The sequence below is a fragment of the Pan troglodytes genome, chromosome 3 (genome assembly GCF_028858775.2).
Source record: "Pan troglodytes isolate AG18354 chromosome 3, NHGRI_mPanTro3-v2.0_pri, whole genome shotgun sequence".
Taxonomy (NCBI): Eukaryota; Metazoa; Chordata; class Mammalia; order Primates; family Hominidae; genus Pan; species Pan troglodytes.
Genome location: NC_072401.2, coordinates 6,469,768 through 6,493,298, shown reverse-complemented (window position 1 = coordinate 6,493,298; position 23,531 = coordinate 6,469,768). Strand labels below are relative to the sequence as shown.

Here is a 23,531-nt window from a genome sequence, read left to right as displayed (position 1 = left end):
GAGGCTCGAGGGAGACAAGGGCCACTGTCAGGGGGAGGAGGAGCCACATGAAAGATGAAGTCCCAGCTCTGATGGGACCTGGGGATTGCTTGGATGCAAGAGGGAGGGAGGGAGTGCTCCAAGTGGACTCACAGGCCCTGGGTCTGGATGAGTGGCCAGAACATCGTGCTCTTTGCCGAGGCAGGGCCCTGGAAGGAGGAGCAGGTCTAGGGGAAGACGATGGATTTCAAGAATTTTAATAATACCAGCAGCCCACCCTGAGTACCCCCTACGCACCAGGCACTGTTCCAAGTACTTGATGTGGGGTAGCACATACAGTATTTGAGAGACCCTAGGAGGTAGGGGTCATTATAACCCCTATTCTGAATGACGATCAGAGGCAGGTTTGCTTTGTGGAAGGGTGGCTGTCCCAGGGTGGAGGAGGGGAAGTTGGGGGTGAGGAGGTGAGTGGGGAGGTGGCTATATGGAATATCACAGAGGCACAGAGAGGGTAAGAAACTTGCCCAAGACCACACAGCTGGTGAGGTGAGCCTGGAGCCTGTGCTTTAGCCTTTAGGCCCCGTGGCCATTTGAGCGAAAGTGCGCAGCACCCCTGTAGCTGCCACAGACCTCACCTGTCGTTTTCCCATCTGTAGATGGTGCTGCTCGTTCTACCTTTGGCTACACCATGATAGAGAAGATTCACATAAAATGCCACATATGCTGCCTGACATAGTAGATAATGAATGACACACCTGTTGTTCTCATTATTATTCAGAGTTATGCATGGAGACTTCAGCGCGGCTGCAGGAGGTCCTCCTACCCCTATGGCCTCAGGTAGAGAGCCCTGGCCGCCTGGGCCACCTGGGCCTGCACACATCCTGGCTCCTGTGTCCCTGGCCACAGTTATTGCTTGGGTGGGACAGGGAAGGGGCATCTTCACTTCAGGCAGCTTATTGACCTTCCTCCTCTGGCCATTGCCTTTCCAGGAAGTGGCCTGGGCCACTCCCCACCTGGGCCAGTCTTGCTTGGGGAGGGGAGCCCAGGGGGCCTTCAGGCAGGCTCCTGGCCGGGTTTATCTAAGGTGGCTGAGGCTTTCAGGAAGCTGGACATGATACTGGATTTAGAACCCAGGGTTCAGATTGGTTGGCTTTTACATGTCGTATCTGTCATGGGCTGGAGACCCCCAGAAGCTAAGCCCACATGCTTCTTGGAACCTGTGAATATGCCTTATGTGGCAAAAGATGTGATCGAGAACTTTCGGAGGAGCTCATCCTGAGTTTTCTGAGTGGGACCAGGATCCTTCTAAGGGTGAGGCACAGGGAGACTGGACAGGCACCCAGGAGGCGACGTGAAAGTGGGGTGGAGGGCAGAGTGATGCGTCCGCGAGCCCAGAAATGCCGGCAGCCCTCAGGAGCTGGGAGAGGTGAGAGTGGACTCTGCTAGAGCCTTGGGCTGGAGTGAGGAGGTGCTGACTTTCATTTTGGCCCAGTGATAAGGAATTTTGACTTCTGGCCTCCAGAACTGCGAGAGAATACAAATCTGTTGTTTTAAGCCACCAAGTTTGTGGTACAGGCTGACCTTAGAGATATTGTAAGTTCTGTTCCAGACCACTCAATAAAGCAAATATTGCAATAAAGCGAGTCACATGAATTTTTTGATTTCCCAGTGCGTGTAAAAGTTATGTTTACACTCTGTTGTAGTCTCTTAAGTGTACAATAGCATTATGTCTAAAACAACAATGTACATACCTTAATTTAAAAATACTTTAGGGCTGGGCGCGATGACTCATGCCTGTAATCCCAGCACTTTGGGAGGCTGAAGTGGCAAGTCACTTGAGGTCAGGAGTTCAAGAGCTTGACCAACATAGTGAAACCCTGTCTCTACTAAAAATACAAAAATTAGCCAGGTGTGGTGGTGTGCACCTACTGCTTGGTAGCAGCTAGCTGGTAGTCCCAGCTACTTGGGAGGCTGAGGCAGAATTGCTTGAACCCGGGAGGTGGAGGCTGCAGTGAGCTGAGATTGTGCCACTGCGCTCCAGCCTGGGCTACAGAGCCTCTGTCTCAAAACAAAACAAAATAAAACAAAACAACTTTAGCTATTTAGCTAAATAATGCTGATGATTATCTGAGCTTTCAACATAATCTTTTTGCTGGTGGAGGGTCTTGCCTTGATGTTAATGGCTGTTGACTGATCAGAGTGGTGGCTGCTGAAGGTTGGGGTGGCTGTGGCTATTTCTCAAAATAAGACAATGAAGTTTGTCCCGTCGATGGACTCTTTCACCAAAGATTGCTCTGTAGCACACAATACTTGGCAGCATTTTGCCCACAGTAGAACTTCCTTCAAAATTGGAGTCAATCCTCTCAGGCCTTGCCACTGCCTTACCAGCTAAGTTTAGATCATACTTTAAATCCTTTGCTGTCATTTTAACAGTGTTCACAGCATCTTTACCAGCAGTAGATTCTACTTCAAGAAAGCACTTCATGTACTCCGTAAGAAGCAACTCCTCATCGGTTCAAGTTTGATCATGAGATTGCAGCAGTTCACTCACATCTTCGGAATCCACTTCCCATTCTAATTCTCTTGCTTTTCTCACCACTTATGCGATTACTTCCACTGAAGTTCTGACCTCGAAGTCATCCATAGGGGTTAGAATCAACTTCTTCCAAACTCTTGTTAGTGTTAATATTTTGACCTCTTCTCATGAATCATGAATGTTCTTCATGCATCTAGAATGATGAATCCTTTCCAGAAGGTTTACAATGTACTTTGCTCAGATACATCAGAGGAATCACTATCTACAGCAGCCATAGGCTCACAAAATATATTTCTTAAATAATACTACTTAAACATCAAAATTATTTCTTGATCCATGGGCTGCAGAATGGATGGTGTGTTAGCAGGCATGAAAACAACATCAATCTCCTCTACATCTCCATCAGAGCTCTTGTCAATGAGCCATAACATTGTAAAAGTAATCTTTTTTTTCTGAGCAGTAGGTCTCAACAGTGGGTTTAAAATATTCAGTGAACCATGCTACAGACAGATGTGCTGTCATCCCAACTTTGCTGTTGCATTTTTAGAGCACAGGGCCCTAGGATCTCCTAATGGGAAATGAGCATTGGCTTCAACTTTGGCACATCATCAGCTCTATTAGCCCCTAGCAAGAGAGTCAGCCTGTCCTCTGAAGCTTTGAAGCTAGGCATCGACTTCTCCTTTTTAACTCAGAAAGTCCTAGATGGCATCTTCTTCCAATATAAGGTTGTTTCATCTGCATGGAAAATCTGTTGTTCAGTGTAGCCACCTTCATGAATGATGTTAGCTGGATCTTCTGGGTAACTTGCCGCAGCTTCTCCATCAGCACTTGATGCTTCACTTTGCACTTTTATGTTATGGAGATGGCTTCTTTCCTTAAACCTCCTGAGCCAACCTCTGCTAGTTTCAGACTTTTATTCTGCAGCTTCTCCACATATCTTAGCCTTCAGGAGAGTTAGGGCCTTGCTCTGAATTAGGCTTTGGCTTAAGGGAGTGTTGTGACTGGTTTGATCTTCTACCCTGACCACTCCAATTTTCTCCATATCAGCAATAGGGCTATTTCACTTTCTTATTATTTGTGTGTTCACCAGAGTAGCACTTTGAATTTCCTTCAAGAACTTTCCCTTTGCATTCACAACTTGGCTAACTGGTGCAAGAGGCCTAGCTTTCACCTTATCTCAGCTTTCCACCTGCCTTCCTCATGAAGCTTCATCGTGTCTAGCTTTTGATGTAAAGTGAGAGACATGCAACTCATACTTGAACACTTAGAGGCTATTGTAGGGTTATTAATTGGCCTAATTTCAGCATTGTTGTGTCTCAGGGAATGGGGAGGCATGAGGCCATGGGGAGTGATGGGAGAATGGCTGGTCAGTGGAGTGGTCAGCATATACCCAGGATTCATCCATTAACTTCTCTGTATTATATAGGCATGGTTCATGATGTCCCTAGTTACAATAGTAATATTAAAGATCACTGGTCACAGATCACCATGACGGAAAATGGAAATGTTTGAAATATTGCAAGAATTACCAAAATGTGGCACAGAGACACGAGGTGGGCTGTTGGAAAAATGACACGGATAGACTTGCTTATCACAGGGTTGCCACAACCCTTCAATTTGTGAAAAACGTAATATCTGCGAAGCACGATAAAGTTGAGCGCAATAAAACAAGGTATGTCTGTGACTTATCACAGCAGCCACAGGAAACTAACACAGCCTCCATCGTGGGAGCCTCAGGGTCTGAACTCTGCAGAACCCTGGGCTGGCAGCTCTCATGGGTACAGCTGTTTTCTTCTGTTGAGAGTCATGTCAAACCCTGAAGCTGGATTTGATTAGCAGACAACAGAACCAGATGTTCCCAGCATCTTCCTGTGTCTGATGCTGTGGCCTCACATGGTCATGATGAGGCTTTGCCTGGAAGCCTTGCTGCTCGCAGGCTAGTGCAGATGTGCTTTCTTTGGTGATGGGAGGGAGTGGCAGTGAGTGGCTTTGGATTCAAGAGAGTCCTTGATGGTTAGGGACCCAGGCTTTGGAATGGGGAACACTTGGGTCCCACACCTGGCTCCTGGCTGGGTGACCTTGGGCAAGTCACTTAACCTTTCTGAGCCAGTTTCATTACCTGTAAAGTGGGAATGATGATAATGATAGTAATGCTGTGCCCTTAACAGGTTGTTGTGACAGTTAAGGAGCTAACAGATGGGCAGTGCCACACTGAGCATGGCAGGTTGAACGAGATGGTGCCTTTGCCCTGTTGACATGACTGCCTTGTGCAAGTTAACCTGCTAATCAGAATACTAATACTGCATTCTCTTTTTGGAATGAAACATGTGTAACCTCATCTGGATTGTGTAGAAGGGACCAAGGGCCCTGGCTCCATCTGCCCCTGTCACTTGGCTCACGTGGCCTCTGGAGGTGACTTCCCCAGGACCCTCACCAGCAAAGACCAGGGTTGGGCTAAAATGGGTGCCGAGAGTTTCCCAGGCTCTGGCTGCCTTAGCTGCACAGATGCAAGCTCGGCTGCAGTGCAGTGTCCTGGTGAGTCTCTCCTCTGCTGGCCCTGTCACCACCTAGGTAGGCCTTCCAGCAGCTGAGAAGTCCCATTCCTCATAAGACCAGAGGTCTGCAGTAGCTCCCACTGCCCTCCAGTGGGACGAGGTCCAAGCTCACAGCCCCTTGGTGACCTTCCCTGAGGCCCTGCTGACCTCTTGGCCCCCTGTCCGGCCCATAATCTACCCCATCCCAGACATGGCTGAGCCTGAGCTCATGGCTGGCCTGTGCAATCCACCCCTTTCCTTCCTGCTCGGCTCCATCAAGGAGGCACCATGTACCCGTGGTATGAGGCAGACACCGTGGGGAACTTTGATCCCACCTATTCCTTGACCCCATGTTCAGTACATCACCAAGTCCTCCCAGGTGTCCCAGCAAGAAAGCTTTCAAACATAACTCGTTTTTTATCACCTCTGCACCATGAGCCCAGCCCAAACTTGCACCATTTATCTCTGGGACACAGTGACAACCTCCTGGGTTCTACCTCATCTAATCCGGCCCTCCAGTTCCTCCTCCACACAGCATCCAGCATCCAGAGTGGACCTTTTCAAACCCCAGGACCAATGAGGACACAGTCCTGCTGAGAGCACCCGGTGGCTCTGGTCACCCTCGGACAGCAAGGTGGACTTCCTGAGTCCAAGGCTCTGAGACCCAGACCCTCTGTGGGTTCCTTGCCTTCCTTCTCCTTGCTTGTACACCAGCTCTCTCCATCTGGAATGTTCTATTTTTTTTTTTTCCACTGAGTTTGCCTTCTTTCTTCTTTGGAGCTCAGCTCAGCATAACTTCTTGGTCAGAGTCTTTGGGGACCTCCCCGTTCAGCTGGGTGTGGCTCTCCCACCTTCCCATTGGGCCAGCTTCCTTTCCTTTAGCGCACCTGCCAGCTATGCCAAAGCCCACGGGGCAGCCAGATAGGTCAGACCACAAAAAGTGGGCTCAGTCTTGCAATGCGGAGGCTAGGGGAGGTGAGTGGAGGCCATAGAAGTCAGTGGAGGTCAGGGGAGATGAGTGGAGGTCAGGGAGGTGAGTGGAGGCCATAGAAGTCAGTGGAGGTCAGAGGAGATGAGTGGAGGTCAGGGGAAGTGAGTGGAGGTGAGTGGAGGTCAGGGGAAGTGAGTGGAGGTCAGGGAGATGAGCGGAGATCGGGGAGATGAGTGGAGATCAGGGGAGGTGAGTGGAGATCAGGGGAGGTGAGTGGAGATCAGGGGAGGTGAGTGGAGATCAGGGGAGGTGAGTGGAGATCAGGGGAGATGAGTGGAGATCAGAGGAGGTGAGTGGAGCTCGGAGGAGGTGAGTGGAGATCAGAGGAGGTGAGTGGAGATCAGAGGAGGTGAGTGGAGGTTGGGGAGGTGAGTGGAGGTCAGGGAGGTGAGTGGAGGTGAGGGGAGATGAATGGAGGTCAGGGAGGTGAGTGGAGGTCAGGGAGGTGAGTGGAGGTCAGGGGAGATAAGTGGAGATCGGGGAGGTGAGTGGAGATCAGGGAGGTTAGTGGAGGTCAGGGTAGGCGAGTGGAGGTCGGGGAGGTCAGTGGAGGTCAGTTGGTCAGGGGAGGTGAGTGGAGGTCAGTGGGTCAGTGGAGGTGAGTGGAGGTGCGGGAGCTGAAGCCCCCGTGCAGGAAAGCGAAGAGGCAGTGCAGACTTCAGACGACAGGTGGAGACCATCTGGAAGGACTGTAGAGGGGCAGGGAGGCGTGGAGGCTGGCCTGTTGGGGACACAGGAAGAGATGTTTTGTTTGAATGGGGATGAGCAAGCGTGTTGAGAGTCTGATGATGAGGGGTCCTGGAGGGAGGGATGCTTCAGGAGCCAGGATAAAGGAGGGTTTGGGAAAAGCTGGGAATGAGAAGGGGTCTAGGGCCAGGGAGCAGGGCATGCAGCATGAGGGAGGGAAGCGAGGGCTCGAGGGTGATCCCGTCTGGCTTGCACTTCAGTTTTCTTCTGTGTCCTTAATAAAGAAATCACATTTTCTTCTCTTTCCTGAACCTTCTGTGCAATTTATTCCTAGCTCCTTTTGATTTGGTTATAAATGGGATCGTCTTCCAGTTTTATCCACTAATTGGTTGTTGCTGGTATAGAGGAAAGAACATTATGCTTTTTGGCACTTTCCTTCACCCAGCAATTTGGGAGGACTCTAAAAATCCCATCAGTTACATCTCAAACCTGACATTTTGACTTTCACCTGCTGGGTGCCATTGATGTGTTTCTCTCTGACCTAATTTCTTCTCTGTTTTCTTGGCCTGAACTTACCCTCTCCTGTTTCCTCAGTTCTTTTTTACTTTCCCCGTCCTCGTTAGGAGCATTCCACCTTCTCTTTCTAAGAATTCTCTTTTTTTCAAACAGCCTGATTCCCTTACTCCCAAAAGGAAATCACCTTCTTGCTTTAATCCTGATCATTAGGGTTGTGACGTCCGTGAGTGTCTGATGTGGGATTTTCTCCATGAAAAATGGGATCATATTGTTTGTGACCCACTTTCCCTACAGCAGGTATGATGAACATCTCTGAGGCCCCCATGGTTTGGATATACTATGATTTATTTAACCAGTCTCTTGCCAGGCCCATCTTGTGGATTATTTCCTTAGGATAGATTTTCAGAGTGAAGCTATTAGCGAAAGCAGTCCACATTGAATAGAAATTGCCCAGCGGCACCCTAGAAAACATGTGCCAGTTTGTACCCAAGAGTGAATGAGAATAGCACTTTCCCAGAACCTTGCCAACAGCAAATCTTTAACATTTTTGCCAATGTGATGAGTGAAAATTTGTATCCTGGTTCTTGTTTCTTTAGTTACCAGGCAGGCTGAACATCTTATCTGTGTATTGGCCATTTGCGTTTCTTCTTTTGAGAATTGTTTCTCCATTATTTACACTATTTTTTTTCCACTTGCATGCTGCTTAAAGCAATTTTGACTTCTGAAACCTCTTAATCTATTAAGCATATTAACCTGGGATTTGTTATGTGTCACAGATTTTTTTCTTCCAACTTGTGGTTTGATGTTTTTGCTCTATGATGATGCTTTTGCTGTACAGAGATTTAAAATTTTTGCCTTTTGTAGATGCTTACACCTTTTCTCTCCTCCTCCAGAGTCTTTAAGTATTTTTTTTTTAGCAGATTTGTGGTTTCTCTGTTTGTATTTAAATTTGTAATCCACATGAGAAAGTTGTTTTGCTGTGAGGCTGTAGGTGGCTATCCAGTTTTATTCATTCCTAAATAGCTAGTCTTTTGTCTAGTGTTAATCCAGTGTTTATTGGTCAGCTGTTATTTTTTCACCATTATGTGTGGTTTTTTATTAATTTTTTTTTTTTTTGAGACAGGATCTTGTTCTGTCACCCAAGCTTGAGTGCAGTGGCACCATCATGGCTGAATGCAGCCTAGACCTCCAGGGCTCAAGCTATCTTCCTACCTCAGCCTCTTGAATAGCTGGGACTATAGGTGCATGCCACTATGCCCAGCTAATTTTTGTATTTTTTGTAGAGATGGAGTTTCACCATGTTGGTCAGGCTGGTCTCGAACTCCTGAGGTCAAGCGATCCTCCTGCTTCAAACTCCCAAAGAGATGGGATTACAGGTGTGAGTCACCACACCCGGCCCAGTATGTGTTTTAAATTCCTGTGTACATCCTTGGATCTGTTTTTGGGCTTTCTCTTCTGCCTCATTGATCAATCCAATTGCCCTATTTTTATCCAATAAATTTTCAAACCAAATTTTCTTTCCTAACCTAAAAAGATGGACTTCCTTTGTGGAAATGATGACTACTAGCTGGGGCTGGTGGGGGTGGGGGGTGGAGAAATGGCCCTATGGGATGGAGTTGACCACTCCCGCAGGCCCTCTGGAATACCTCATCCTTTCTTTCCAGTGAATCATGTTCCACCTGTGACTTCAAACCCAAGCCCCAGCCCTTTATTTTACTCCAAAATTTGCTCTCCATCTCATCCAGCCAGGCCTGTGCTGTGGGTGGCCAGCTGAACATCGCAGGGGTCCTGCCTCTGAAAGCCTTCCTGGAGCCACGTTCACCTGTGGCCATCACTGAGATTCCTACATGGATACAGACTGGGAGGCAGACACCACCCCATCCCACTACCATCCCTATGATGTTAGGTTCTGGGCTTTCAAGTGCTTCATAGTTGAGCTTGTAACCCCTGGTGAGAAGCATGTAGTATCCACAGGGCAAAGTTGGGATGTATGGAGCATGCACTGCATGACCTACAGCATGGTCTGCCCTCCACACCGTGAGGCGATCCGTTCTCCCCATCCTTGCGTTCCAGGTCAGGAGAGGAGGTAGAGAGAGCAGGAGTAACTTGACCAGCGTCTCACACAGGGAGAGGGACGGCGCTGGCCAACAGCTTGAGCCCTACCTCATAGCACATAGCCCTGGAAATGTGGCCCAGATAACTCTTCTGAAGTTGTAGAAGCTGTGTTCTTTGGGAGAATGAAGTGATCCATAGAAAGAAAGCTGTTGCATCAGGAGTTAGTGCTGCTGATGCAAAGCAAGACACCCTTGGTTCTAACAGAGCCCAAGGAAAGGAAATAGACAACAATCTGTTAGCTGTGTTGGCATCTAATTTAAGTTTTTTCATCAGAATTCTCAACTCTACGGTCCCTCACTCACACCCTACTGGGTGTGCTGCTTCATGGCTGGTGTTTACGGAGAGGCAGATCTAACCTGCTCAGTGAATGTGAAACCACAGACAACTGGCACCAGTTTAAACAGGAGAAAGCAGGGGTTAGGTAGCATGGCCAGGGCTACGCTGGGGAAGATGGCTGAGCTGGGATTCTGGTGGGATTGTAGCTCGGAGATCCCGGTTCTGAGTTGTGATGGTCTGTGCCAGTGGCTCATGAAAAAGTTAGGAAAATGATGGATTCTTCGTCAAAAAAGGTGTTACGGAAAGTGTACGCTGAAGTTTGATTTGAAAATTTGAAGATTCTTATATCTATAATTTGTAGCTTCCTAAATATCACAAATTACCTGAATTACCATAGAAATTGCTGCTCTTCAGAGAGCTTTCAATTTAATCTCATTTGGTTCTTGGGACAACCCTGTGTTGTGCACCAGCTTCCCATCCCGTGCGCCTTTTTGCAGAGGGAGTAACCTGCCCAGGTGCGCTCGTCTTAGTCCATTTTGTGTTGCTATAACACAATATCACCACCTGGGTAGTTTATAAAGAAAATAAATGCATTTCTTACAGTTCTGGAGGCTGGGAAGTCCATGGTGGAGGGACCTGCATCTGGCAAGGGCCTTCTTGCCACATCCCATGGCAGAAGGCAGCAGGGCAAGAGAGTTCCAGAGAGAGAGCCGAGAAGGGGGCTGAACTCAGCTTTTTATCAGGAATCCACTCCTGCAATAATGGCATTAATCCATTCATGAGGTTAGAGCCCTCATGACCCAATCACCCCTTAAAGGTCCCCCCTCTTTACACTGGTGCATTGGGGATGAACAGTGAACTTTGAGGGACACATTCAAACCACTAGCCATGGAACTTGTTGTAGAAAATTCAGGGCTGTGGCTGTTGGCCAATGGGGTGTGGGTCTACTGAACAATTGTAACGTGACCAACACCTATCATGGGCAGACCATGTCCATGTGCCAGGTGTGGCCATGAGATTCCCAAGACCAGACATCTGGGGACAGTGGAGCTGGGATGTAACCAAGGTCCAGCCCAGAACTGACCTTTCTTGTACATCCTACAGCCTTCAATGAAGGAGATATTTTAGCTCCCACATCTCAGCGGATGCTGTCAGACATTTCCTGGGTGAAGACAGATGAAAGCCTTCCACATGCATCAGATCTTTGAGTTGCATCTCAGTAGCTAAGCCCTGGGTCACCAGGATGACTGGGGGCTGAAGCCGAACGCTCAGAACAGATGGCTCTGGATTTATTTCTGCAAATTATAAGAAAGGAAATGCACAACAATCTGTTAGCTGTGTTGGCAGCTAATTTAAACTTTTAAATCAGAATTCTGGACTCTGTTAGGTACCGTATTTTATTAAATCTAAGCTGCTGTCAATTGGGACATGCATCATTATTTTTGTACCACTAAAGAAATGGGAAAAAGTGCTATTCATTAAATGATGATGGGGCATTGAATGTGAGATGCATCTTGATTTCAGAAACGTTAACTTAGGATCAGTGTGATACAGTGGCATTCACTTGTTCCTGTGTTGGCGGGCCACTTCCGAGGGCTGGCTTTGCGCGTGGCTGGCTGGCTCTGTGCCGGGCGTGGTACGGTGAGAAGATGTTCCCGGTCTCTGCTCCCAAGAAACACACAGATGGGTCAGGTATTTAGAAATGCCAACAGATTATTTCAGAATAGTTTGTTGATGGATGGGTTTTCTGGATCACCAAATATTTCTTGAAGATCCATTATTGTGCTGGGCACTGTTCTCCGCACTGAGGAACCCACCACGGACAGAAGTCACAGAGCTGACCCTTTCCGTGGCAGTAGATATTCATCCCCAGCAGCGGTTCTCACACATTACCGCACAGAAAAATGTATGTGCAAACTTAAGATTGCCAGGCCCCACCTCTAGAGAGTGCCATTCATGAGGTCTAGGGCGGGACCCAGGAAGGCTGCATGTTAGCAAGCACACTTGGGAATCAGGATACACAGGCCTTCAGAGCAAAATTTGAGATGATAGAGCTTCAGCTTAAAGGACACTATAATATCCCGTTCTATAAATGTGCCATGGGACATGCAGTTGTTGGTGAATATTTAGCAAATATTTAGTTGGCTGCTTATTTTCCTTGTTGTAAACAGCACATCCGTGCATGTCCCTGCAGCTGAATATGCGCGTAAATCCTCCGTGAGTTCTTTAGGGGAAATCAGGTAGCAGCACTGGGCGTTTAGAAGTTTTCAGAGCCAGTTAGGAGTTTGCTGTCATTTTTCCAACCACCATAACCCACCCTGGAACCAAACTGTCTGGATTTGAGTCCCGCTTAGTAGCTGTGCACTTTTGGACAAGTGTTTTAGCCTTTCCATACTTTTTAAATCTCTAGAATACCTATGTTTTAGGGTTCTCTTGAGGGTTAAATATAAAGTGCTTGGAGCAGAGCTGACGCAGGATAAGGGCTGGGTAAACATCCGCGGTGGTGGTGGTTGAGTGGTGGTTGCTGGTATTAAAAGGCGTTGAGCGCAGAGGAGGGAATGTTGTTTCCTCCTTAGGAGGAGCATTCGTCCTCCTCGTGGGCACACCAGGGTCACTGCGGAGGGAAGCTCCAGCCAGGCATTCATGTGTAGGCCTTTTGATAGCGGAGAGTCAACTGCATTGTCACAGATCCAATTTCAGCACACCCCAACACTGTCACCAGAAGTATCTTCCCAGCAGGCTGGGCTGGCATCTCCCGACTGTCTTCCCACTGCTCGGGAATGAGCTTTAAATTCCTTTATCCACAGGACAAGGAAGGAAGCCTCTGAGGCTCAGGCTCCACCCCAGCTAAGACCCCCCACCCGACCCCGCACCTTTCCCTGCGTGCTCTGTGTTGGTTTGTGGAGTGAGAGGGTCTCAGGGGGCTTCCTGTGGGAGGCGATGGATGAATAGGCCTTCGAGGAATGAATAGGAGCTTCCCAAGTGGAGGGGGAAGGAAGGACTGTCCACTGGATACAAAGGCAGAACAGGATGTTTAGGGTGCTGTCTGTAGTTCATGATGGCTGGGGGTGGGGAGTTAGGAGTGGGCTGGGTAGTAAGTAAACTGAAAGAGGGGTTCCGCGGGCCGGATTGAAAAGAATTCCATTTGCCAGGGCTGCAGAGTTGGGCACAGTCCCTGCGTGCAGTGGGCTGTGTGTGTTGGGCTCTTGGAAGCCTTGCTAAGTTTCTTGGTGTCTGCCTTTTCGGTATTGCCTTTTTCAAGGCTGAAAGGCATCCTCTTCCTTTTATATCCCCCCTGCTTTTTTTTTTTTAAAGGACTATAGACATCTGACAAATTCCTTGTCCAATCACTCAGGGAACTAAAGGCTTCTGTTCGGTTTTTAGCTTGTTGTGAAATGGGGACTTGGAAGGGGACCACTCTCTTCACGCTCTTTGTGGTAAATCCTTTCTGGGCACGCAGATTTAACATCCTAGGGGGTTTTCCTTGCAATGGTTTTGATGTGAAAATGACCGAATTATTAAAGTAGTTCAATGGCCTAAAATAGGAGCAACTCTCCCCAGTGCAGCCTCTCTGCACGTCCAGTGATTTGCTTGTTTCTTCAGCCTCCGCCTGTGTCCAGCTCCGCTCTGTCTTCCCTTCTGCGAGGGTCAGTGTCTCCCTGAGTGCAGGGTTTATCAGCTCTGCAGGACACAAGCCTGTGCCTTCTCACCATGGGCTGCAGGACACAAGCCTGTGCCTTCTCACCATGGGCTGCAGGACACAAGCCTGTGCCTTCTCACCACGGGCAGCAGGATGCAGTCAGCCAGGCATGGTCTGGGGGCTGCAGAGATGGCCTTGAACTCTCACTCTGGATCAGCAGCCAGTATTTAGTAAACATCTGCCGCATACAAGGCCTGGGCAGACTCTGTGACAAGTAAGAGGCAGGATCCAGACTTTCCCAGCCAAAAGGGGCCTCAGGGAGCGGGTAGCTGGTTCCGCATTTCTCAGTGAGAGTGCTCACCAGTGTTGCGATGTGAGATTTTAGGTGACAGTAGCCAAACATAATTTATTTTAATAATACTTTAGTGTGCATTAGGGAAAATATAACTGTATCTTATAGTTATAAAATATAGCACCTGAAGCCTATGATTTGGGGGATATTTTTGCTTAGAATAAGGCTGAAGTAGTGTACAGGTTTTTCAAAAGTCGGTAGTGTTAAAGAAAAGTACTAAGCACATAAAGGTAAGGTGCCGAGGGGCACACGGGAACATGATGGCCTTCCTCAAACATTCTCTCTCCAGATTGTCAGGGCTGTCTGAGGCGCACCCTCTTAACAGTGCAAATTACACCTCCGGAAAGCTAATTTTAAGAAAAGCAGAACCATGCATTTTATGCAGAAGTCACAGCGGCGGCAACTGATGACTGAGGTTTGGGAAACACCATTGGCTCCAGTGCTCATTTTTCAAAACATGAAATTGAAGCCTAGAGAGGGCCAGGGTCACGAGGCTGTGGAGAGAAGAAGGGGCTTCAAATCCCAGGGCTCCTGATGCTCAGCGTGGCTCCTCTTCTCACCCAGATCTGCCTGTGACCAAGGCCTGTGTGAAGGAGGCCAGGCTCGGGGAAGACCCCTGGAGCTGAGGCTGAGAGGCGGGGACGGTGGGGCCTCTGGGTAGGAATCAGGGTGCTGTCGAATGGTGAGCAGGTGTCGGCCTCTGGTGAGCTGGATGCCAGGAGAGTCTGGTGGAGCTTGATTTTGAAGCCTTGGCTGGCAAGTGTGAATCTGCCTGTGTAGTCTTCAGGCAGGTAGGGGAGGGGGATGTGCATGGGTGGGGCTGGTCGCAGAAAAACAGACTGAGCTCAGGTTAACAGGAAGGTGATGTGGGTCTCCTAGAATTGGGGCTAAGGGATGCCCACTTCTTTTTGTTTTTTATGAGATGGAGTCTCACTCTTGTTGCCCAGGGTGAAGTGCAATGGCGTGATCTTGGCTCACTGCAACCTCCGCCTCCTGGGTTCAAGTGATTCTCCTGCCTCAGCCTCCTGAGTACCTGGCACTATAGGCGCCCACCACCATGCCCAGCTATATATATATATATTTTTGTATTTTTAGTAGAGACAGAGTTTCGCCATGTTGGCCAGGCTGGTCTCGAACTCCTGACCTCAGGTGATCCAACCACCTCAGCCTCCCAAAGTGCTGGGATTACAGGCGTGAGGCACCACACTCGGCCAGGATGCCCACTTCTGTGAGAATATTGCAAAGATCTGCTGCAAGAGTGAAGTGTTGAGTATTGGGATCAAAGAACTAGTGTTTAAATATAGGGGTTAAAGGGTCACATAAATATTCCCCAGCATCAGGATCAGAGGTCGGGTTTTCTCTTAGAGACTGCCTGCCTTTTATTCATGCGGACACAAACTCTTCCAATGCCAGGCCTTATCTCTGATCATCGGATGCAGAGCAGCAGGCAGCTCCCCAGCCAGTTGGTGGTGGGGTTGGGTGAGGGCGGCTCTAGGAGCTGGGGCTACAGGCTTAGGTAATGCAGCCTCCACCAAAGAGGAAGAAAGGAAGGCTTGGATGAGTGAGTGAGGACTCTTGATCAGAGTCCCAGTGGGAGGTCATGGCCTCAAGTGGAAGAAATTTCACCTTTTTACTCCCATTTAGAGCAGCGTTTGCTGGTTAGTTAGTTTTATTCCTAGTTGATTTGACTTCCTCCCTCCCTGCTCTCTCTCACTCTCTCTCTGTCTCCTCTTTTCCCACCCTCCCTCTCTTCCTTCCTCTCTCCCTTCTTCCTTCCCCTGTCTCTTTCTTCTTCCCTCCCTTCCTTCCTCCTTCGCCCGCTTCCTTTCTCCCTTCCAACTCTGAGACCTTTATTAAGTGGTAACAGTGTATCAGGCATAGTGGCGAGCCCCGTAGTGGTTACCAAGTAAAAGTCATCATAACAACAGCAGCTAATGTTCAGGGAAGATCAATGTCATGTACCTGGCACTGTGCTCACTGCTTTTACTTATATTGTCTTGTTTAATTCTCATAACAACACTATGAGTTTGGTATGGTTATTGGATAATCTCATTTTACAGGTAAAGAAACAGATCTAGACAAGTGGAAGGACTCACTGGCCTAAGGTCTCACTCCATACCCTTAGCCACTTTGCCGTCCAGCTTCAATGGCTATTGAGATCCACCTTCAACTCTAAGTTTCAAAGAACTTGAACAGCAGACAGGAGAACAGGTGGTTCCAGCCAGGAGGACTGGAGGACTCCGAGCTTAAATGCGGCTGTGAAGGTCACAGTGCTGTGAGTGCAACTAGGTGGGGCATGGGAAGCTCTAGGAAGACTTAGGGGAGGTGACATTGAGGCTAGAGTTGGCCAGGTCTAGGGTGGTGAGAATGGTGGGTGAGCGAGCAGAGGGCCTTCTGGGCAGAGAGAACAGCTTGGGCAGAGGCATGGAGGCACCTCAGAGAGGGCGCTGAGCATTTGGGGATTTGGAGGCAGTATTTTGTGGTGCAGTGAGGAAGAACATGGGAGTCTGATCTCATCTTTCATCTTGGCTCTGTCATTGCTGGGCTTGAGATCTTGAGAAAGTTGCAGACACTTCTTAAGCCTTAGTTTTCCCATAGGGAAAGTGGGAATAATTATAGAAGTCACTTCATAGGGTTGTGGAGAGGATTAAATGAGGTCCTGTATGGAACATAGACATGGTGGCCATTGTTTTCATTTTTGGCATGTAGGGTGGTATGGCCGTGTCACAGTTGGGAGGGCAGCAGGAGACAAGCTCTGGAGCTTGAATGCCAGACCAGAGTACTTGGGCCACAGCCTGGAGACAGTGGGGGACTGGGGAAGGTATGGCGGGGGCGCTGCACAAGGTCACATAGAAGCCAAAGCTTGGGGAGAAAGAGCTGCCATCCCCAGCAGCCTTCACCAGGTGTTTTGCTTTTAGTGGATGACAGGGACCCACTGGTGGGGTTGTAAATGTGTGTCACCTGGGCACACTCAACGCTGACTGCTTCAGGTGTTGCACTGGGTGTCTTCCGGTGGCAGACATTATTACTGTCTTGCTCAAGTGGAGGAGCTTGAGGCTGGGATGCGGAAATTTCTTGCCCGTTTTCTTCTTCCCGCCATGGTCTAGGAAGCTGATTTTAGAGGCCTGCCTTTTAACATGCTTTTAAAAGATTTTTCTTCCTACCTGTAGCATCAGGGCAGTTTTCTGGGGCCCAGATGGAGTCTGTTGGGTTTCGAAGAGGAAGCCAGAGAGACGCTGATGCAGGTGCTGCCGGCCCCGTGGTCTGTTCATGAAGGTCAGGAGTCGGTTGAGCGCCGTGGGAGCTGCCTCCGAGGCAGGGATTAAGAAGCGGGTGTCTATTCCTGGATGCGGAAACCACTCAGTTCAGCAAACAGGGCTGTGTACCTGCTGTGTCAGGCCCCGGACAGGGCCCTGGGGACGTAGAGGCGGATGAGCCGTGGACACTGTCCTTGAGAAGCCCGCTGCACAGTAAGGCTTTTAGTTAGAAACTGACGCCAGGGGCCAGCCCCAGCCCCTGGTCTCCACAGTCTGCTTGCTTTCTCTGAGGTGTTTCTCCTTCTCTGTACTGGGAGGTTGGGTGGGAGGGAAGCTGGCACCTCCTTCAAAGAATTATGAAGATTACTGAGCTAATATACATAAGCCCAAAGCATGGGGCCTGTGCCAGCACTTTCTTCTCTCTCTCTCTCTCTCTCTCTCTCTCTCTCTCTCTCTGATGGAGGAGAATGTTCTGTGCTGTGGGGAAGTAGCCGAGGGGGGCACTACCTGTATCATTCACTTTCTTCCCCAGAGCTTGGCATATGGCAGGCGCTCCGCAAACTTGTAGGTGTGTTTGTTGGAAGAATGAGTGTGTAATTGACCTTGGAGGATGTGAGATTTAGGCAAGGGGAGATTTGGAATTGGCGGGTGACGTTCCTGGTAAGCAGGGGCAGTGGAAGGTGCAGAGCAGAGGCAGGAGGAGAAGCCCAGCTGGAGGGTGGGCCATGGGTGGGGAGAGCTGGGAGTTGGAAGGGAGAGGTCACTGGGGCAGCCTTCTAGGATCTTGACCATCAGCCTGATGCAGTTGCTGAGATGCTTTTGAGCCTGGGCGAGAAGCGTTTGGCCTCATCTTCCCCAGCCCGGTAGCAAAGGAGGGCTGCTCTGTGCTGGTAGGGGGTCAAGAGGTGCAGGGCCCTGGCCAGATCAGGAGAAAAAAACCCTGCAGGGAGAAAGGGAACTTGATGTACTTTGGACTTTATGAGCCGATATAAATATTGAATGTTAAATTAGGAACTTTTTGCCCTATTTCTTTAATCTTCAGAAGAGAGATGAAATGGACATCCTTTCCATCTTGATCACATGTGTAGCAAACTGGGATTTCGAGTGCGAGTTGGTTTCAGGTCCCAAATTCAGTATTTCTTACTCGCTGGTCTCGGGCCACATCCCTAGATTTCACTGGGACTCCACTTTCTCACCTGGATCTGGTGAGGTTTCTCCTGCAACAGATGGCGAGGGTCAGCTGTGGGTGGCCTGGGTGGCCCTGGGCCAAGCAGTTCTTCCCCGCTTGTCTTTTCCTTCTGGGAGAAAGCCCTTAGCGTTGGCCTGTGGGGAGAGTAAACACTTATTGTGTCTTCTCTTCTGAAACTCTCACATTTTTTATTCGATTAGCATGATTTTACTTTTATTAAAATTACTCATTTTAATTTAATTGTATGTAGTTAAAAAGCTTACTTATTTTAAAAAGACCCGACAAAGCATTCAGCTCAGTCCTGCCCAGCTGTCCAGCTCCAGTGGCCCTTCTCTAAGGCCGTGGCCGAAGTCAGTGCAAACCCGGCCACTGTTTCCTGGGGGTGTGTTCTTGCGGGTTACACGGCCTCTTGGAATTCAACTCCCGCCACCCCCCTGCAAACCTAAAGCATCCGTGGCACCACCTTGTCACCTGGGCCAGAAACTCAGATGTCTTTCTTGACTCCTCCCCCTCTCACCACACCCAGTCCCCATGCCCTGGCTAGAAAATACTCCTCCTTTTTTCTACATGCCTGTGCGTGGATGTCCATCTGTCCATTTATAAATAAAATGGGTGCTTCTTCTAGGCCAGGCCTGAGGATGCTGTGGTCATGCTGGCAGACGAGGTCCTGGCTGCCTGGGCCTCGCAGCCTCAGGTGTGATGGGTGTGCGGGTGGGAGTTGGAGGCACAGTGATAAACAAGTAACAATAAACAAGAACGCAAGGCTGCCATTTATTGGGGCTCCTGCAGGCTCAGCCTGCAGCCTCCCTTCTTCCCCTGCTCCTGTTTCCCACAAGTGGAGGGCACCAGGAAATGCCGGTGAATGGAACTGGGTGAAAAAGTGAAAGAAATTGGATCCTGCCACCTTGAAAAGGAGGACGCGCCCGGCGCAGAGTCTGTGCCCACACAAAGCATTACGATTCCAAGTGGTGTCCTGTGTATCTTGAAGGACTGTGGGGAACAGTAATGAGTGTATGTGTTTCCTGGAGCCCTGAGGCTGAGGCTTGAAGTCCTCATTTGCTTAGGAAGAAAGAAATGCAAAATGGTGACTCTTCTGTGCTAGGAAAATGTTCTGGGCATGAGCCAGCCTTCAAGACTGTAGGTAAATTGCCTCCTGGGGCATCTCACCAGGAAATGCAGTTGCCCTGCTCTTGGTCTGAAACAGACGAACCACAGCCATCATATCAGTCCACTCCAGCTGCTATTCAACTTGGGGGTACACGAGAGTCCAGTTAGCAGGTATGTGTTACCCAACCCAGGACATCTTCAGAAAGCTGCTTAGCAGTGGAGATCAGGCCTAATTTTCACTTCTGCACTCGCTATTCTCTGAGCACCTGCTTAGTACCTGTGGTTGGTCCCAGGAGCGCAAAGATGACTAAGACACGGTCCTTGCTCCTAAGGAATGAAAATTCAGAGAATGTGAGCTCGAGGCTGATAGGGATTTCTGTCTGTTTTGTGTTCCCAGTGCTGAGAACAGCATCCTCCATACAGACGGCAGGCTCAATGAATATTTGTTGAATGAATGAACAATTGGATGGGAACAAGTCTGATGCCAGCCCTGTGAGGCCAGGGTGGCCATGTCAGAGGGAAGCACAAGAGCTTGGGTGCCCTGCAGCAGGTGATGGGAGAGACTTGTGAGCTGAGGAGAGAGCGTGCGGACCCAGGGTGGGCCCTCTGGGCAGAGGGAGGTGCGGAGACAGAACCCACACCTAGGTGGCCTGAGAGTTGGTGTGGACCCGGTGGGGGAGAGTGAGTGTTCAGAGGCCGTGGATGCAGATGGTTAGGGCTTTGTTTGCCTGGCCAGCAGGCTTGAGCTGGATCCTGAGCCTGGGGGACCGTTTGGAGCCATCTAGTCATAGGAGTGACACAATGGGAGGCTCTTGAGGACCACATGGAAGACATTTGGGCCAGCAGAGCCTGGGAGACAGACGAGGCTGTCAGTCAGAGCCCAGCCTGGCCTCAGCTATTAATTCACCAGGCCATTGCCCAGACATTCTCCCATGTTTCCGTGACTAGCACAGATGTGTTCTGCATGGACGGCCAGTTACTATTTCCTTGTTACTTACTGATGTGTGCCTTTAAAATAAAAAACCAAACCAAACCAAAACAAAACGAAACGAAACAAAAAAACAAAAAACACAACTGAGTTAAGGCTTGGTGCGGTGGCTCACACCTCTAATCCCAGCACTTTGGGAGGCTGAGGCAGGTGGATCACTTGAGGTTAAGAGTTTGAGACCAGCCTGGCCAACATGGTGAAACCCTGTCTCTACTAAAAATACAGAAAAATTAGCCAGGCATAGTGGTTGGCTCCTGTAATCCCAGTTACTCGGGAGGCTGAGACAGGAGAAATCACTTGAACCCAGGAGGCAGAGGTTGCAGTGAGCCGAGATCATGCCATTGCACTCCAGCCTGGGCAACAAGAGCAAAACTCCATCCCCCCAAAAACAAACAAAAACTGAATTAGGCTCATAAGTGATTGTATTTCAATAGCTGGTCTTTTAGAAATTCTCATCCTTTAATGAGGTAGAGAAGTTTCTCATGCCATCTCCTCATGTCACCTCAAGTGTACGGTAGGGAGAGGGAGGACTTTGGAGTTCAGACCCAAGTTCAAATCCTGTTCCACCACTGGAATCACCTTGGCTGCTTTAGAAAAATACCAACATCTGTGCCCCACCGCAGGCCAGATCACCTACCTCAGATCCTCTACATGTAACATAACATTGACCATCTTAACCACTTTTCAGTGTACAGTCCAGTAGTGTTAAGTACATTCACATTGTCATGCAACCATCACCACAGTCTATTATCAGGACTTCTTCAGCTGGGCACAGCGGCTCATGCCTGTAGTCCCCACACTTTGGGAGGCTGAGGCGGGAGGATTGCTTGAGCCTAGAAGTTCAAGATCAGCCTGGGCAACAGGGTGAAAACCTGTCTCTACAAAAAATAAAAAATTAGCTGGGAGTGTTGACACATGCCTGTAGTCCCAACTACTACTTGGGGGCTGAGGTGGGAGGATCACATGAGCCCGAGAGGTCAAGGCTACAGTCAGCCATGATTGTGCCACTGCTCTCTAGCCTGGGCAACAGAGTGAGACCCTGTCTCAAAATAAATAACTTTTTCATTAAGCAAAACTGAAACTATACTGTTAAACAATTCCTCATCCCCCCCACTCCACCTCCCCCCAGCCCCTGGCAGCTACCATTCGACTTTCTGTCTCTATGAGTTTGACTTCTCCGTTATTTTTGTGACTGGCTTATTTCACTGAGTGTAATGTCCTCAAGGTTCGTGCATCTTATACCATGTGTCAGGATTTCCTTCCTTTTTAAAGCTGAATATTCCACTGAATGTATAGACCACAGTTTATTTGTCTATTCATCTATTGAGAGACACTTGCAATGTGCTATGGGCTGAAATGTGTCCCCCCAAAGTTCCTATGTCGAAGCCTTCATCCTCAGTACCTCAGAATGTGACAGTATTTGGAGATACGGCCTGTAAAGAGGTGGTTACATTAAACTGAGGTCATTAGGATGGTCCCTAATTCAATATGACTGGTGTGATTATGAGGAGATATTAGGACATGGACATACACAGAGGGATGACCATGTGAAGACACAGGAAGAAGGCAGGGTCTACAAGCCAAGGAGGATCTTATACTAAAACCAACCCTGCCAATACCATGACCTTAGATGCCCAGCCTCCAGAACTGCAAGGAAAAAAATTCTGATATTTAAGCCACTCAGTGTGTAGTGGTTTGTTGTAGCAGCCTAGCACACAAATATAGGTTGTTTCCACCTCTTGGCTATTGTGAATAATGCTGCAGTGAACATGGTGCACAAATATCTCTTCAAGACCCAGCTCTTATTCTTTTGAATATATACCCAGAAGTGGAATTCTGGGACCATATGGTAATTTTTTTTTTAGGTATGGATATTTTTGAGAGCACCCCAGGCCAAGAACCACTGGGACTGTGAAGGCTGTGTGAGCTCAGTGCAGGGACAAGGCATGAATATTGGAGTCAAACTGTCTGGGTTCAAATTTTGGTGCCTCCACTAATCAGCTCTGTGACTTGGGCAGGTTACTTTACCTCTTCACCCCAGAGGTTCTGTATATGTCAGATGGGGAGAACTCCATTTCTTGTGAATATTGAAGGAGATGCTGCATGGAAAGGGCCTGGCTCAGTGCCTTGCATGGGGCTGGTGCCTGTGCATACTGGCTGTTTCTACGATTCATTATTAATGATCATGCTGATCCAGTGGTGGTGCAAAAAGGTACTTGCATCCTCTAGACTATATCCGGTTGTTTTCTTATTTCATTTTCACGTTGTTCATTGCCAGCGTATAGGAATACAATTAATTTTTGTATACTAAGCTTGTATCCTGCCACATTGCTGAAATTGTTTATTAGTTCTAATAGTTTTTTTAGTAGATTCCTTAGCATTTTCTATATACAAGATCATGTCATTGGGAAATAGATAATTTTACTTATTCTTTTCTGATCTGGGTGCCTTTTATTTCTTTTTCTTGCCTAGTTGCCCTGACTAAAACCTCAAGTCCAATGTTGAATAGAATTGGCAAGAACAGACATCTTTGTCTTGTTCCAGATCTTAAGGGAAAGCGTTAATGTTTCACCAATGAGAGTGATGTTAGCTGTGGGGTTTTGGTAGATGCTCTTTATTGGGTTGTGAAAGTCCCTTCTGTTCATTCTTAGCTGACTGAGTGTTTTTATCATGAAAGGCTGGTGGATTTTGTAACATGTCTTTTTTGTACCTATTTACTGGTCATGTGGTTTTTATCCTTTATTCCATCAATATGGTATAATACATGGATTGATTTTGGGATATTAAACCAACTTTGCATTCCTGATATATCTCACTTGCTCATGGCATATAGTTCTTTTATATATTGCAGGATTTGGTTTTCTAGTATTGTGTTGTGAATTTTTGCATCTATATTTGTAGGGGATGTTAGTCTGTAGTTTTCATATGATATCTTTGTCTTGTTTCAGTGTCAGGGTAATACTGGCTTCACAGAATGAGTTGAGAAGTGTTATTTGCACTTTTACTTTTTGAAAGTGTTGGATATTCATTCTTCTTCAAACATTTGATAGAATTCACCCCTGCAGCCATCTAGGCCTGTGCTTTTCTATGTATCTAGGTGTTAAGTATGTTTAGTATACTGCTGTGTTCAACTTTTTGTTGTGGCATTAGTTTTACCTGAATGGGAAGGGAATGGCTGACAAGGCCAGGGCTTTTAAAGGACCAATTTGCATCAGATTTGCACTTTTTTTTAACATACAGGATGTGGGGGCCAGAAGGGCCTATGGTTTGTCCAAAGCAGACCTCTGTGTCATGATGCAGCTCCTCCTTCCTGAGCCTCCTCCCCATGCCAGGCTCTAAGCTGGGCCTGAGTGAGCCTCTCTGC

The 23,531-nt window shown here is 48.3% G+C and overlaps 1 protein-coding gene across 5 annotated transcripts in view; it reads left to right on the top strand.

Annotated features, from left to right (window-relative positions):
- Positions 1–23,531, top strand: part of JAKMIP1 (janus kinase and microtubule interacting protein 1) — a 178,317-nt gene that overhangs the window by 33,283 nt on the left and 121,503 nt on the right. Inside the window, exon 2 of one of the 5 annotated variants that reach the window (XM_054682737.2) lies at positions 15,687–15,901. The exons of the other annotated variants lie outside the window; for them this stretch is intronic. The gene's annotated coding sequence lies outside the window, so the exon portion shown is untranslated. The remainder of the gene's footprint in view (positions 1–15,686; positions 15,902–23,531) is intronic. 5 annotated transcript variants of the gene reach the window in all.